Here is a 14,652-nt window from a genome sequence, read left to right as displayed (position 1 = left end):
TTGTTCTCAAGTAAAAGTACGTAATTTCAATGGATTTCGCTCGCAGTTTACGATGCCTGGTTATCACCTAAAAACGCCCCCGAGCCAAGATAATTAATTCTATACACCACTGTAATATTCACTTATGTTTTACTAATAAACACTGACTATTAAGATTCGCCGCACGTGGGCTATTAAGTACGTGTAAGTGTGTGTTGTGTTGTATTAGGTTATGTGATGATGGCATAACAAGCTTTTAAAAAAATTATAAGAGGTTAAAACGCGACGCAATGGGGTTGGCAACCGTCAATGGTTTGCAGAGAAGGCGCCATCATATAGCTTGCCCCTTTTTCTATGAGATTTGACTTAAAGGGCTGGTATCCAGGGCATTAAAAAAACAAAAATTTGACACAATTCTAGGGATTGACAGGGCAAACTATGCTGGCGCCATATGCCATATTTCGACCGGCCAACCCCATTATCTCGCGAACGGTGACATGAAATATTAAAATGATGACAGGCAGCGACGATCACGAGATGATGTTGTAAAGCGATATGTTGACGTAACACGTGACATGATGCTGAACGTTAGGCGTTACTTCTGAATATCGCCACGCCTTGACACCACGCTTTGAACTTGACCTATTACACTAGGTACTTCGATATGAAGACACTTAATTTATGTTGAGACATTGGATATGTAAACATAAAACAAAACCACTACTTTTTTAAAGAACAGTTTTTTCTATTATAAATATTATACTATATAATTGACGTAATAAGCTAGATGACAAATTTTTATTAGAAAGAAAGAAAGAAAGAAAATACAGTTATTTTAACATCATAAACATTGGATAAAACTATGAAGAACACATAAAACACAAATTAGATGCTAAAACAGGATCCCCACTTAGCATAATGCCACGGCCAGTCATGACGCTGATTTTAAGTCATTAATGGTATCAATCGATCAGGTTTATTTTTAGGATCAAATGTCTATATGGGACCCATTGCATTAAAGCAATACAAAAGTCAGAAATGATAGTCAAAGCCCGGTGGAGTCGTACTTCACTCGCGAAACGCTTCTAACAAAACGATAAGTGAACGTGACGTCAAGTTCACTGAGAGCCCATTTTGAGTGTATGGACAAAATAAGAAAATTGCGTTTTTGTCGGTGAAATATTGCGTTTATGTATATAGTTGCTGTACAATATTTTTTTGTATTATTTCCAAGTCCTGTATTTTTGTATTATTTCCATATATTATTTTAATAATAATAATGTACATTTATTGTGATAAATTGCTCATTTGCTATCTATGTTACTAGATTTTGTTATAAAATTCAACATGTGTCATCATCCCTATTGTGCATATGTAGCTATGATCACATTTCTGCAAGTTTTGTTTCAACCGTGTACCTCTTACTGTTATAATTAACCTCTAGTATTAATCATTGCTCTAAAAAATCTAAAACAATGATGTGAATTCGTCACACGCTAATATTTGCTCTGGATATCTTAGCATGAAATAATCAAACAATGTTTTCTCTCTCAAATATCCAAAATAATCCACACGAATCTTCTTACAATATCTAAAATTTAAATCCAATACCACTGGAATAACTTCTCCTTGCCTATGGAAAAGCACTTTAACAGATCCTCGAATAAAAATGTCGCGCTCGTGACCTCGTGAGTCATACTTAAATGTCGCGCGAGTGATTAAAAATAGTTAGAATTAAACCATAAAATTGATGTAACATTAACTGTTAGTTTAATCTTGCCTCTGATCCTTTTAATTGTGTCTCTATTCCATTTACAAACCTCCGAGTCCGAAACACACAACACCCAAACCTCATTCTCAAAATCTGGAACAAATCATTAGGACACGTGACGCACGAAATCTAATTCCATAACCCGACGCTATCGCGTGACGTTTGACCGGCGATAACCCACGCTTCCGCGAAGGGCGACCTCCAGATAACACCAGATAGTGGTGGTTTTTGTGAATGGAGCGCCGTTTAATGGTGGACGGGAGTTAGGTATAGTGATGGGTTGACGTAAAAATGGGTGATATTACATTGATTCTTTTAAGGTGCAGTAGGCTCAGAGAACTGAGTTTTTGAAAAGTCGTAGCGCTTTTTTAGATAACAATACGGTTGCCAAAAATTTAATTAGCAATCTTGAGGCGTTCCTCTAGGTACTTCAGCGATTCGAATCCTGAGTTTTCGCTCGGTAGAAAAAAGTTACCAACATAGGTCTAAAATGCACTTTAAAAATATATAATAAATTTTGAACAAAAATTAAAAATATGAAAATTATTTCTAAAACGGAGCAATATTGTGCTTGAGGAGACTCAACGATTACTTTTTTTATTCATTATAATTAAACACAAAAAAAATATATTCAAATCATGATATCCGCGATCCCGATCCCGCACATCCATCTTGCTCTCGTTTACGCTCAGTGAGAGTTAGATAAGAGCACAAACCTACTGGGCCTTAAGTTGGAATGTAAATGAATGCTATTCTGATGATAAAGTTGAAACTATTTTACTGAATTAACTAGAAAATAGCTAAACAAAATATTTGACTACACAAATACCTACTTCGCTAGTTATTGAATATTGCAAAACAATTAGGTAATATATTTATTAAATCACATTTAAAATCGGGTCTATCGGGAATTTATTTTGTTACCTTTATTTACCGACCACGACCAGTGAAACCTAATAAATAAATAAATTCGCGATAGACCTGATTTTAAATGTGGTTAATTATGTTTTCAAAACGCGAAAGTTTTAAATGAATATATTTATAATTCAAAACTGATAACACCATTCAATCACTTCCGAAACTCTTTAAAGGCTCCAATATTTGTTGTATTTTTTGCTCACGGTAACTTTGTCCCCTGGCTACGTCTGAAATACCGTTATTCCCTTTTTTCTCATTTTTCGTCATTAGTAGGCCCGGACCGACGAATCCCAAATAAATTAAAAAGTCATCAAGTTTTTCTTTACGGGAAGTGACTGATTTTTACTTTTACGCCTAATGATTGCGTGATATTATGTCAGATGTAAGTTCAACTGGTTTGTATAATTTTAAACCTGCTTATTTGTATCAAGATTTTTTAATGATTTGATCATTTGTCTACTTTCCTTTCGCTAATGGGCTAGTTTCGCATTTATAGTTTTTGTTGGCATTCTTTGTAAGGTAATAAGAATGTCTTTAATGGGATAGGTAAAAGATAAGGATCACCTATGATTTCTTCCAACTGAGTCATTAATTAACCTTTCACATGTGTGTTGTGGTCGAAAATCGTCGGTTCAAACCTCGATTTTGCTGTATAGAACAGAAAAAAATCGTTTTCGATAAAAACGCTGAAAGGACTAAAAATTCGGTCAGGATCCATCATATACTATATAATTTCTTATGCATGTTGTTCTCTGGCCTAGCGGGTAGGGTAGGGACCCTGCCTGTGAAGCCGATGGTCCTGGGTTCAAATCCCGGTAAGGGCATTTATTTGTGTGATGAACACAAATATTTGTTCCTGAGTCATGGCTGTTTTCTATGTAACTATATAAGTATGTATTTATTTATATAAATATGTATATCTTAATAACAAAACTTCCGTGAGACATAGACATATTAAATATATTAAAAACGGGTCACTCACGTGTTTTAAGTCGAAAACGCTCGACATGTTTCACTCCGTACCGAGGAGCGTCATCAGGAGCTTGCGTCGACGGTGACGGACCGGCGCAGACATTACATTGCATTGCAGAGTCTGCGCCGGTCCATCACCGTCGACGCAAGCTCCTGATGACGCTCCTCGGTACGGAGTGAAACATGTCGAGCGTTTTCGACTTAAAACACGTGAGTGACCCGTTTTTAATATATTTAAATATGTATATCGTCGCCTAGCAGCCATATTACAAGCTTTGCTTAGTTTAGGGCTAAGTTGATCTGTGTAAAATGTCCCCTGATATTGATTTATTTATAATTATTATTAAATAATATTAATTGAAGAAAAGGAAAGAGAGATTTGCTCTGGCTTGCCTACGACTCCTACGAGTATGTTTGTGACTCTTTTATCTAAAAGTTTATATTGAACAAGTGATACCTACACACGAACATACTTGTTACAAAAACCCACGCAAATTAAAATATTTATGCTATTGGGACACGGCTTCTCAATCATTTTGTATGTAACTGGTTATCATTGTTATCGGACTAGTTCCGGAAATTCCGTGCATTAAAAAGGAAGTGCCAAACTTAAGACACTTAACCAATTGCTCCGGTCTAGATAGACTGACTCAGGATATACGTTTTTGAAGTACTCTAGTCTCTAGCTGATACATTTGGTTACGTTACTACACCATTGTTATAGCCTTTATTGCTGGTAACTAAACTGCACATCATTGTTTATCAATTTTTCCTCGCATCGTTTTTCTCGATTTGTTGTGTGACACAAAGGCCTCTTCCAGCTTAATCCATTCCTCTCTGTCGTTAGCTTTTTTAGGCCATTCTGTTCCTCCCATTGTATTGATGTCATCTCTCCATCTTTTAAATTGGCCAACTTTCCTCTCTTTTTTCCTTCTTGTGGAAGCCATTCTGTAATATTTTTTGTCCATTTTGTTCTACTTTCCCTGGTCATATGTCCTGTCCATCGCCATATGAGCCTATCCTATCTTTACTACACTTACAACTTCCGCCTCAATACCTTAGATGTCAAACGCCAACAACGTAAAGAGAGACCGAAGCCCTAGTACACGTATACGTATAACGCGTCTGGCCAACTCTATTGTAGCACCTGCAATAGAGTCTTTAAAACCAAGTTCGGCCTGGCCAGCCACATTCGAGCCCATAATAGGCGTAATCCATAATTGCTGAGGTCGCCGTCATCGAAACCGATGAGGAGGACTATATATATATATATACTTACTACTTACTCAATGAGTTCGGCTAATTATTTTCTCAGTGTCAATTTGGTGAGGTTCGCTAATTATATGCATATTTTTTTCCTATTTATTTTGTGGAGTTTTTGGAGCCAATGGGGGTTCGCGAGGTCTACAGCTCACAAAGCCACTAGTTTACATAATTGCCATAATGCGTTGCGGTTGGCCAGCTACAAGACAAATGACTTAACTTTTTTAAATCCATTGTATCGCTATGTTTTCGGACGGTCTTGCCTTAACCGCAGCGTCAAATTAATTCCAGATTACTGTACGTATCAAATCGAACTAATTTAAAAAAACGTAAGTACGCTTGTTATTTAGTGCTTATACGCTGTTTTGGAACTATGCCATAGAATACTAGACGTCAATTATTGGGAATAACGAACGCTAACTACTTCATTATGGTAAGGTTTAATATCGAATGGGCGGTAATCGTTGAAAGCGCCGTGACATTTTCGAAATTGTCGGTAAACTTTCAGTTTTATACCAATTACTTTAATGTCATAAAAAATCTGGACAGTCGTAAAGGCGGCGTAAGTTTTCGTTTAGTTTTTTTTTTATACCACGTCGGTGGTAATCAAACATACGGCCCGCCTGATGGTAAGCAGTTACCGTAGCCTATGAACGCCTGCAACACCGGAGATATTACACGCGCGTTGCCGACCCTAACACTCCTCTCCCTCGTTGAGCTCTGGCAACCTTACTTGCCGGCAGGAACACAACACTATGGTTATGGTATGGTTATGGTTACTGGTACTAGTTTAGGTATAAAGCAAGATTTACGAGTGTACTAATTACAATAATACCCCGCTTTACGCGACCCCGTTATGCGCGGTTTCGCCTTAACGCGAATTTCAATTGCTTGTGTATATAGGTAGTTTGGAAAGCAATTTCTGCCAGTAGAAAAGGCGGCAAATTAAAAAAAAACCGGCCAAGTGCGAGTCGGACTCGCGCACCGAGGGTTCCGTACTTTTTAGTATTTGTTGTTATAGCGGCAATAGAAATACAGACGGACAGCGGAGTCTTAGTATTAGGGTCCCGTTTTTACCCTTTGGGTACGGAACCCTAAAAAGAGTGGTTCTCTACCAAACAGCTGGGAGAAATACGATCTTTCTAATCAGGCAATTCTTGAAATGGTAGGAAATGTTGAGAAAGTTAACGGTACTTTACGGTAATCACGCAATTAATTGATCATAAATTGCGCCTACATCGATTAAAGTTTTATAATTTATAATGCACATACAAACACAACACAGTTACACACACAACCATCGTATTTAACCCAATTAATAAATCAACTCATCGATATTTAATATACATAATATCGTGACCATTACCGATCATCATTCATCAGCATTCTATCAATGAATATAGAAATAATTATTTTTATTTTGTTAGGTAGAATCAGCTCGTATTTCATGCAAAATATGCTGTTTTTATAATCCAGATATTAAAATGACAGTTCGACTAGCTAATCTACTACAAATACTACAATGCCAATATTTATGTGTATTACATTTAATGAGGTTCTTATACAAAATAATAAAGTAAGTAAGTAGGCATTTGTTTGTATTTGTTTTTGTTTTTATGGCTAACTCTTAATTGTATAGTAAATGTTGTAAATGTTATAATTTGTCTTCTTCTTCTTCTTGTGCCATGTCCTCATCGGACGTCGGCGACCATCTCTCGGAACTTATTCCTATCCTGTGCCAATCTGCTCAGGTTGGCAGCGTCGTTAATATGAGTCCAGCTTTTAATATTGTCCATCCAGGCTAGCTTCCTTCTTCCTCTACCTCTTTTGCCCTCTACTTTGCCCTCCATTATTTTCTTTAGGATTTGATATTTATTGTTGCGGTAGATATGTCCAAAATATGAGATTTTTCTTTTCTTTATCGTTTCCAAAAGTTCCAATTTTTTCTTCATTCTTTGCAAGACTTCTACATTGGTTATTCGATCTCTCCATGATATTTTAAGCATTCTTCGGTAGAGCCACATTTCAAAAGCGTTTATTTTTGCCTCTATGGTTCGGTCTATGGTCCAGCCTTCGACGCCATTCATAAATACAGATAACACGTAACATTTAACCATTCTCCATCTGAGTTTCAGGTTTATGTCTTTGTTGGTGAATAGCTTGTTCATTTTCATGAATGTGCTTCGTGCTATCTATAATTAGACTAACACTTAGTTTATTAGTTTAAGTATTACTAACAAAATATGGATTTTTTAGTCTGATTTTTTTATTTTATAATAATGTTTTTTTTTTCAAATGCACCGTCTACAATCTTTTCTGCTTTGCCCTAATGTTGACTGGTAGAGAGAATGGCATTAAGCTTCTGGCAATTGGCAATCATGGCATTAAGTTCACCTTTTGTACATAGTTTTTCTTTTGTGCAATAAATATTAGTGTCTGAGATATAAAAACACAGTTTAGTTAGGTACCTACTCACGGTAATCACTGACATACCTTGTATGTACCCTCTGACACAATAAGTATGATAACAGTATGACGGCCTACTTGACGGTGAAAGGCTTATTCAAAAGAAGTACCTACGAAGGACGGCCGGGAAGAATGTCAGTAGCGTCCCGGGCGCAAGGCCAGTGGCTGTATTCTCATCTCATGTTATTTAGCGCTACGAGGCGGACCAGTGAACAAGAGCATGCTTAATAATATAGCTATAGTTTACTCGTTACCAAAAAGAAACCCAAACAATGTGGTCTTTACTACAGAGACGGTCGGAGGGCTTGGACCGACTAAAACTGGTGATACCTAGTCACGGGGTGGACACGCTATACATCAAAAATCACTTGCGTTTATATGTGTGAACGGCACGTCTGTACACGCGTCATGCGTCATTGTGTAAGTTGCTTAAAAATTGTACTGAGCGGCCGGCAAACGGCCATCAATCTGCTGTCGCGGGGCGAGGTAATTCGAATCGGAGCGGGGCGGTGCGTGGCCGTTCTGTATGATAATACTATTATTTATTCTGTGTCCTAGTCTGAAAATATACAATAATGTAACAATTATTTTACAATTTCTGTTCGTTTGAAAAATGCAAATCATTGACAGTAACGACGGCATCGTCCTCATACTCATACCTTAATATCACTCACGATAAGGAACACAATTTACCTAAATACATACAACTGCTATAACTGCAGACTAATTAGCAGTATTATTATACCTATGGCTGTCAGGTTTATTTGTTTATTTGTTTATTATTATACATATCAGCACTTACAGATAAACCTTACGTGCTAATAGTGATGTTAGTAATTATTTCATGTGATTATACACTAATATAATTCTACATATTCATCTTTCTGTTATTATACAATTCTATCAAATGTTTCATTACGAATTATATCATTAAATAGGTACATACTTATATTATATTATTATGTCATTATGAAATTATACTAAATTATCATCATTATGTATGTCACATGTCACATTATTAACTATTTTTTATTGTAACAAATATTACAGTACAATTTAATCCAAACGAAATTTCAACAAATCATTATTATTTTCACAGTATAAATTAAATTCACATTAACAAATAAAAGATACAACATAACATAATATAATCTAAACTTAATTACAAACGTTTACAACAATTATGTCACAGATTCTACAATAGAGCTAGGGGTTACAATACTTTCCAAGTAACGAGATGGTCTTCTCCAGTTCGGCTGCTTTAGAATCTGGGGACGATATTCAAGAAATAACATTTCGTAATGCCGTACCTCTCTTGCTGTGGTCTTGTAATAGTAGAAGGAAATACTCAGGCCCGGATGACGGTTGAGTTCACAGTTAAGGGGCCCACTGACTATCAGTCCGCCGGACGATATCGGCAGAATAAAAATTTGACAGTTCCGAACAATTGACAGGCGGATATCGTCCGGGCCCCTTTACACTGGGATATTTTAGCGATTGACTCTGTTAGCAATGGGAGTGTTGCGGTATCTGCTCACACCAGACGTCGAACCGGGCTCACATAGCGAACCTTTTCTTAAACAAATTGGACCCTGTTTAGCGAAGGGTCCACAAAAATGTTTCGTTCAAATTATGATTGTTGCATGTTTTGAATTTGCGTTGCGATTTGTTTGCATATTGCTATATTAGAAGTAAATTTTTAGACAGTACGAGAACGCGCTTTCAAGTCACGTTACATTGACGTAAACGATCAATCAATTGATGTGGCTGTCAATTTACTGTCAATTGAGTCGGTAATGTAATAAAACTCGCAAGCGAGTTCGCGGATTGTCTATGACTAACGTTTTGTGGTGATTATAGAAAATCAACTGTGTATGACAATAGGACTAAGTATCAATGAAGTTAAACACAAATCAGGAAAGCAAACTTTCACCGTCAATAAATCACGGTGACATTAATAGTATTACTATTTTCCTCGTGATGTTTTCCTTGATCGAAAAGCAACTGGTAAATATCAAATGATATTTTGTATATAAGTTCAGAGAAACTCGATATTATGAGCCGGGGTTTTGAAGGTTCGCTTGGTAGCCGCTCAGCTGCCTCCTCTTTAATGAAGTATAACTACACATACTCAAAAGACGCTGCCGCACGGTTTAAGTTACTAGCAAACATTTTTTTTTTCTATTCTTTCAAGTAAAAAACCGTCGGCCGCCGTGATTCGGATGACCGAGTGGTTGAGGCATTTGCCACGAATGCAGAGCCCTGGGCACTGGAGGTCGTAGTCACTTTTTAGGGTTCCGTACCCAAAGGGTAAAAACGGGACCCTATTACTAAGACTCCGCCGTCCGTCTGTCTGTCTGTCACCAGGCTGTATCTTATGAACCGTGATAGCTAGACAGTTGAAGTTTTCACAGATGATGTATTTCTGTTGCCGCTATAACAACAAATACTAAAAAGTACAGAACCCTCGGTGCGCGAGTCCGACTCGCACTTGGCCGGTTTTTTCTTCCGTATATGACATCTACCATCAGTTTACAGTTAGTGTATTAGAAAAACCTTAATTTAATTTAAGCAATTGTTTGAATATAATATGTCACGCCGACAAACGGTGGCATGGCTTACATATGTAAGCATATAATCGCGCGCCTAGACGCCGCTAAACCAATTTCAATAAGTCTGTTAGCTAATACCGACATAAGGCCCGTCACTGCTGGCGTAAAAGCGCTCAAATAAGGAAGCAATATGATAAGATACGTCCTTTAGTATAAGAAGGTACGTAGCACGTGCGAATCAGGTCGACGATTAGCTTGCTCGTAACCGATTTGGGCGGTCATGTACTACCGCCACTGCTAGGAACAGGCCTCGTGTAGGAGGAATATATAGGTATTATATACACAGGAAAGTTTAAGGAGGTGGGATTCAAATGCATCTTTTTTTTAGGTTAATAAATCTACCGTATAGGTACTCCAAATTTATCGACGCAGTTCGCTTTGATCGCTGATCGCTTCTGCGCGTTTGGAAAGACTAAGATAAACCCCACACTAGCGTCTCCCGAGCGTCGTCTAGTCAGTTCTAAGTTCTAAGGCTGCTGCTCGACGCAACGTTGGTGATACTGCGCAGCGACACGGTTTTCCATAGTGCTGACTAGACGTCGACGCTCAAAATACGCTAGAGTGGGGTCTCTCTGAGACGTCTGAGATTATTATGCCGTTCATTTTTGACTACAGCAGTAGTTCTTCCGAAAAACGTGATTTTTCCGTCCCGTCCGGGACCGTCTTTCGTAATATTAGTTTGATTGTCGTTAGCGATCGCGTCATGTGGCCCCGCGCTAAAGCGTGCGAACCGGGTCAGACGAGTTCTGACTCATTCGTTTAAGGTTTAAGGGCTTTAATGTGATTCGGTGTTCAAAGGTTCTCCTTAAAGGATTCATCCTGCACTTGGTATTAAATCAGACATGCGTATGGAACTAGCTTTTGCTCGCGACTTGGTATGTTGTTGCGTGATAAAAACCTGATAAGTAAACTATAGGTAGATAGATAGTGGAAGTAGAAAAGGGGGGACGTTGATCATAGGTTAGATACTTTGAATTCTTTGTTTTCTATGTTATATATGGCTTGGAATGGAAACATCCTTGGTGCTAGAAGAGCCTACTGCAAAATTTCGTACCGACTTGATACCGCAAGGTTTCCCATAAAAGTAATGCTAAGTCCGAATTTGATACGAAGGAACTTGCCGAAAGTCCAAAAAAGAAGGTCACTTTCGGTGCCAAAAAGGGGGGCTAATTTTACCCATCTGATATCGGAATAATAATTGTGGCACAGCAGTTAGAAATTTACTGGTAGACACTCATTGATATTGAAAAGGCGTGGTAATTATTGCGAAGTAATTTGTGACAGTTAGGTAGGTACATATATTTAATGTTTGCGTTTAACAAATACTATGACAACCGCAAAACTTAGTACAAGGAAATTATTTAAATACATTTGTAGAAAATAACATGAACTTTAATGAAAAGTAAGTAATTTCTGCACAGCATCGGTATTTGACACGTGTTTCTTACAATACATTACTGATGATCTTACAGATACCCCCTAATGTAGGGGCGGTGGCGATCTATATCACGTAATTACTACCTTTGTCCCCTCCAGCTTAATGCATCTGCCTATTGTAAACCAAACATTTTGCACAAACTTTTTTCCAAACCGTCGTCAAACTTCAAAAGGTAATTTCGCGAAATTTACGCCATTCACAGGGAACAATGCGCTATTCCCTCGCAGCCGTCCGAGGTACGAAAACAAAATCTCGCGTCCTCGCAGTCCAGCGAACGCATGTAGAAACTAGTTCGTTGCTTTTGTGCAGTTCTTTTGAAGATTCTCTCCGGTGCATCGGAAAATTTACATTTATAAATCATACCTTTGCATTCGCCGCAGGTGTTCGATGAGATGAGACGCTATTGTCGTCCGTTCGTTTGTTCGTTCCCATTCACCTGCGAATTGTCCATCCCTTATAAGCCTGCAGATTCCGACCTACCTCGTGTCCTCGCCGCGTCATACCATCTCAATCGGATGCGTTATTGTCGATATTCTTCTCAACTTTAGCGCTTACGCATAAGACTTCAAGGCGCATACTCGCTTGATTTATGACGTTCGTAGACCGGATGGGAAGCCGAGATGCTGTAATTTGGCCGTACAATACCGTGCAATAATAATCGCGTTCGTAATTGCGACGACATCCGTAGTCGGTACATGTGCGCGTGTGAAAGTTGGAAAGGGCCTGCATGAGCCAGACAGTTGTTATCAGAACCAGTTTCGTGCATTTTAGATACGACCGCTTTCCGACGCCTCGGTACTTATCGAAGAATTTGTATCGTTTTATTTGGACGGAAATTAATGCGTTTGTTTAGTCGGTATGAAGTCGCGGGCTACAATCAATATGTTATCTTCATCGAAGCTTTGCCGTTGGATTACTCAATAATATTTACATATGGCTAAACTACCTGAAATAATATTTATCTTCTACGGATTATAAATCAAGATAGCTTCATACGTTTTTCCACATTTGTCCAATTTCTATGAAGAATATCAGTCGTTATTTGTTAAACAGCATGAGGGTATTCTATTTGAGCATCGATTATTTATTTTTAATCTCTACGGCTCCGTTTAATGCTGTGTTTGAATGGTCCAGAGCTGATAGTTGCTGAGAAATATCCAGTCAGTAGTTAGATATTGGGAGTTTTTATTGATTTGTTCCATTTAAACCTATCGTTATCAAAATCTGTGTCACTAATGTTTAGATTGTTACCATTATTATTATAATTATTTTTTACCATTTCACTAAGTTGGTTTCATCATTGCTTCCAACATCATATTATTGTTTGATTTAACATCACGAATGAGCTTAACTTTTTTTCTTACTGCTTCAGCAGATTGGAGTACTTTTTGTTTAAATAATTTCTCCTCGTTAATTTTATGTTTCATGTCCGAACTAGGCGGCTCCATTTTAAGTAATAGGTTTTGAATATAATAACAAATTGAATATATAGTTTTTTATATATTCAAATAATTCGCTCTTTACTTTAGGGTTCTATGATCCTAACATTACCATGAGCAGCAACGGATCATATCGAAGCACCAACAACATAAAGACTGCAGACGATCATGGGTAGGTATTAGGAACCATCCTAAATATGCATTTGGATTCTACCCCACTTATGCAATTTGGATTCTACCCCACGTTGTAGCTTAGATATTAGGAGGAACTGGCCCATATGGAGCGACGAGGAGCGATGCGAAGCGAGCGGAACTAGCGTATAATGGGCCAAAACTCCCAATATTTAACTACTCCTGTCGTTATAGATTAATAAATTTCTAATGCCGATTATATTTGAAAAGCAAGTACGTAGGTGTTATTCTTGTATACACTTCATCAAACATCTAAGTATCAGGAGCAAAATGCGACTTGTAATAAGAAAAATGCTTATAGGATTTGCTTTGATCGAAATCTAACACAGAGCACATAGCGGAAGTAAACTTAGTAACTTTTAAAGTTGCATACAACACACGACCTAACAACAATCCATCTGTAGGCGCGTTTTCCAATATTAAATGCCCCTTGTTTCCGATCATCAATGTAAACAAGGTACCGTTGACGCCGAAAGCAACGGACTTCACGCCTAATCCTCAACAATAACCTACCGCAACATGTGGTCACCCCGCGATTATCCGCGTTTTGTCTCCTCTGTCCGACGGAAGTCCTTTGTGGCCGTGTGGTCACCGAGTTTCATGTTTTGACAATCGGCATTAGATAAACGCTGGGGACAATCGGTTTCCGGGTACGTCCGGTTTTTGGTGAAATTTCTAATCGTGAAAGGTTTGTGCAATCGCTTTGTCTATAGCCAGCCGCTACTCAAAACAATACCTTATGTCTTCATTTTAAAGTTTATTTTTGGGAGATGTCAGCGTAGGTCTATTTAAGCCCTACAAGTAACGTCCTGTTTTCTGGAACTAATCGCTATCTTGCATGAAACTCGATTGTGAATGGATGCTGGTGATATTATGCTTTTTTATTCAGAGCAAGCTTACAACTAGTTCTTGGAAGGGCTGTTTTAACGTATACCCTCATATTTCTTATAGCTCAGATCAGCAAGTAAAGTTAGGTTAAGGTGCATACACGCGTACACACCGCAGTTCTTTTTTTTTATGAAATAGGAGGCAAACGAGCAGACGGATCACCTGATGGTAAGCGATTACCGCCGCCCATGGACACCCGCAACACCAGAGGGGTGTTGTAGCTTAGATATTAACAACAACAGATAACTTTTGTGGAGCAACAGTAAGTAAACTGCGGTGTGTTGGCACCTTTACAAAGCAAAAAAAGAATTATGTATATCAATTTCAAGTTTATTAACTACAAATGTGTAAATGTTCACAAATCTAATGATACAACATTAATTTATTTCGGAAATTAAATCACCGATATAGGAAGTGGGTTGTGCCACGAAAAGCAAAAAATGCCACTATTATTCCAAAGCTACTGTTACCGATTTCTGAATATATTCCCATCTATTATGAAGACAGGAAGCTACTCGATTTGATAATTTTTTTGTCGCTATGATTTGATCAGTATAACCCGATAATATCGATTTCCGTTTGATCCCTTTTTACCACTTTTTAAAGGTTTACAAGTGTGTCCTATTTTCGCAGTAGCTTTATAAGTAAGTAATGTGGGTGTGGGAACGACCTTTCCGGATATCCTTTAGTGGCGTTTTGTATCTTTTATTTATA

At 37.9% G+C, this 14,652-nt stretch overlaps 1 protein-coding gene across 4 annotated transcripts in view; it reads left to right on the top strand.

Annotated features, from left to right (window-relative positions):
- The window catches only part of LOC134745397 (mitochondrial cardiolipin hydrolase-like), a 283,608-nt gene that overhangs the window by 244,933 nt on the left and 24,023 nt on the right, over positions 1 to 14,652 (top strand). The window lies entirely within an intron of this gene.

Source organism: Cydia strobilella, chromosome 11, assembly GCF_947568885.1.
Source record: "Cydia strobilella chromosome 11, ilCydStro3.1, whole genome shotgun sequence".
NCBI classification, from domain to species: Eukaryota; Metazoa; Arthropoda; class Insecta; order Lepidoptera; family Tortricidae; genus Cydia; species Cydia strobilella.
This window is presented reverse-complemented; position numbering and strand designations above follow the sequence as displayed.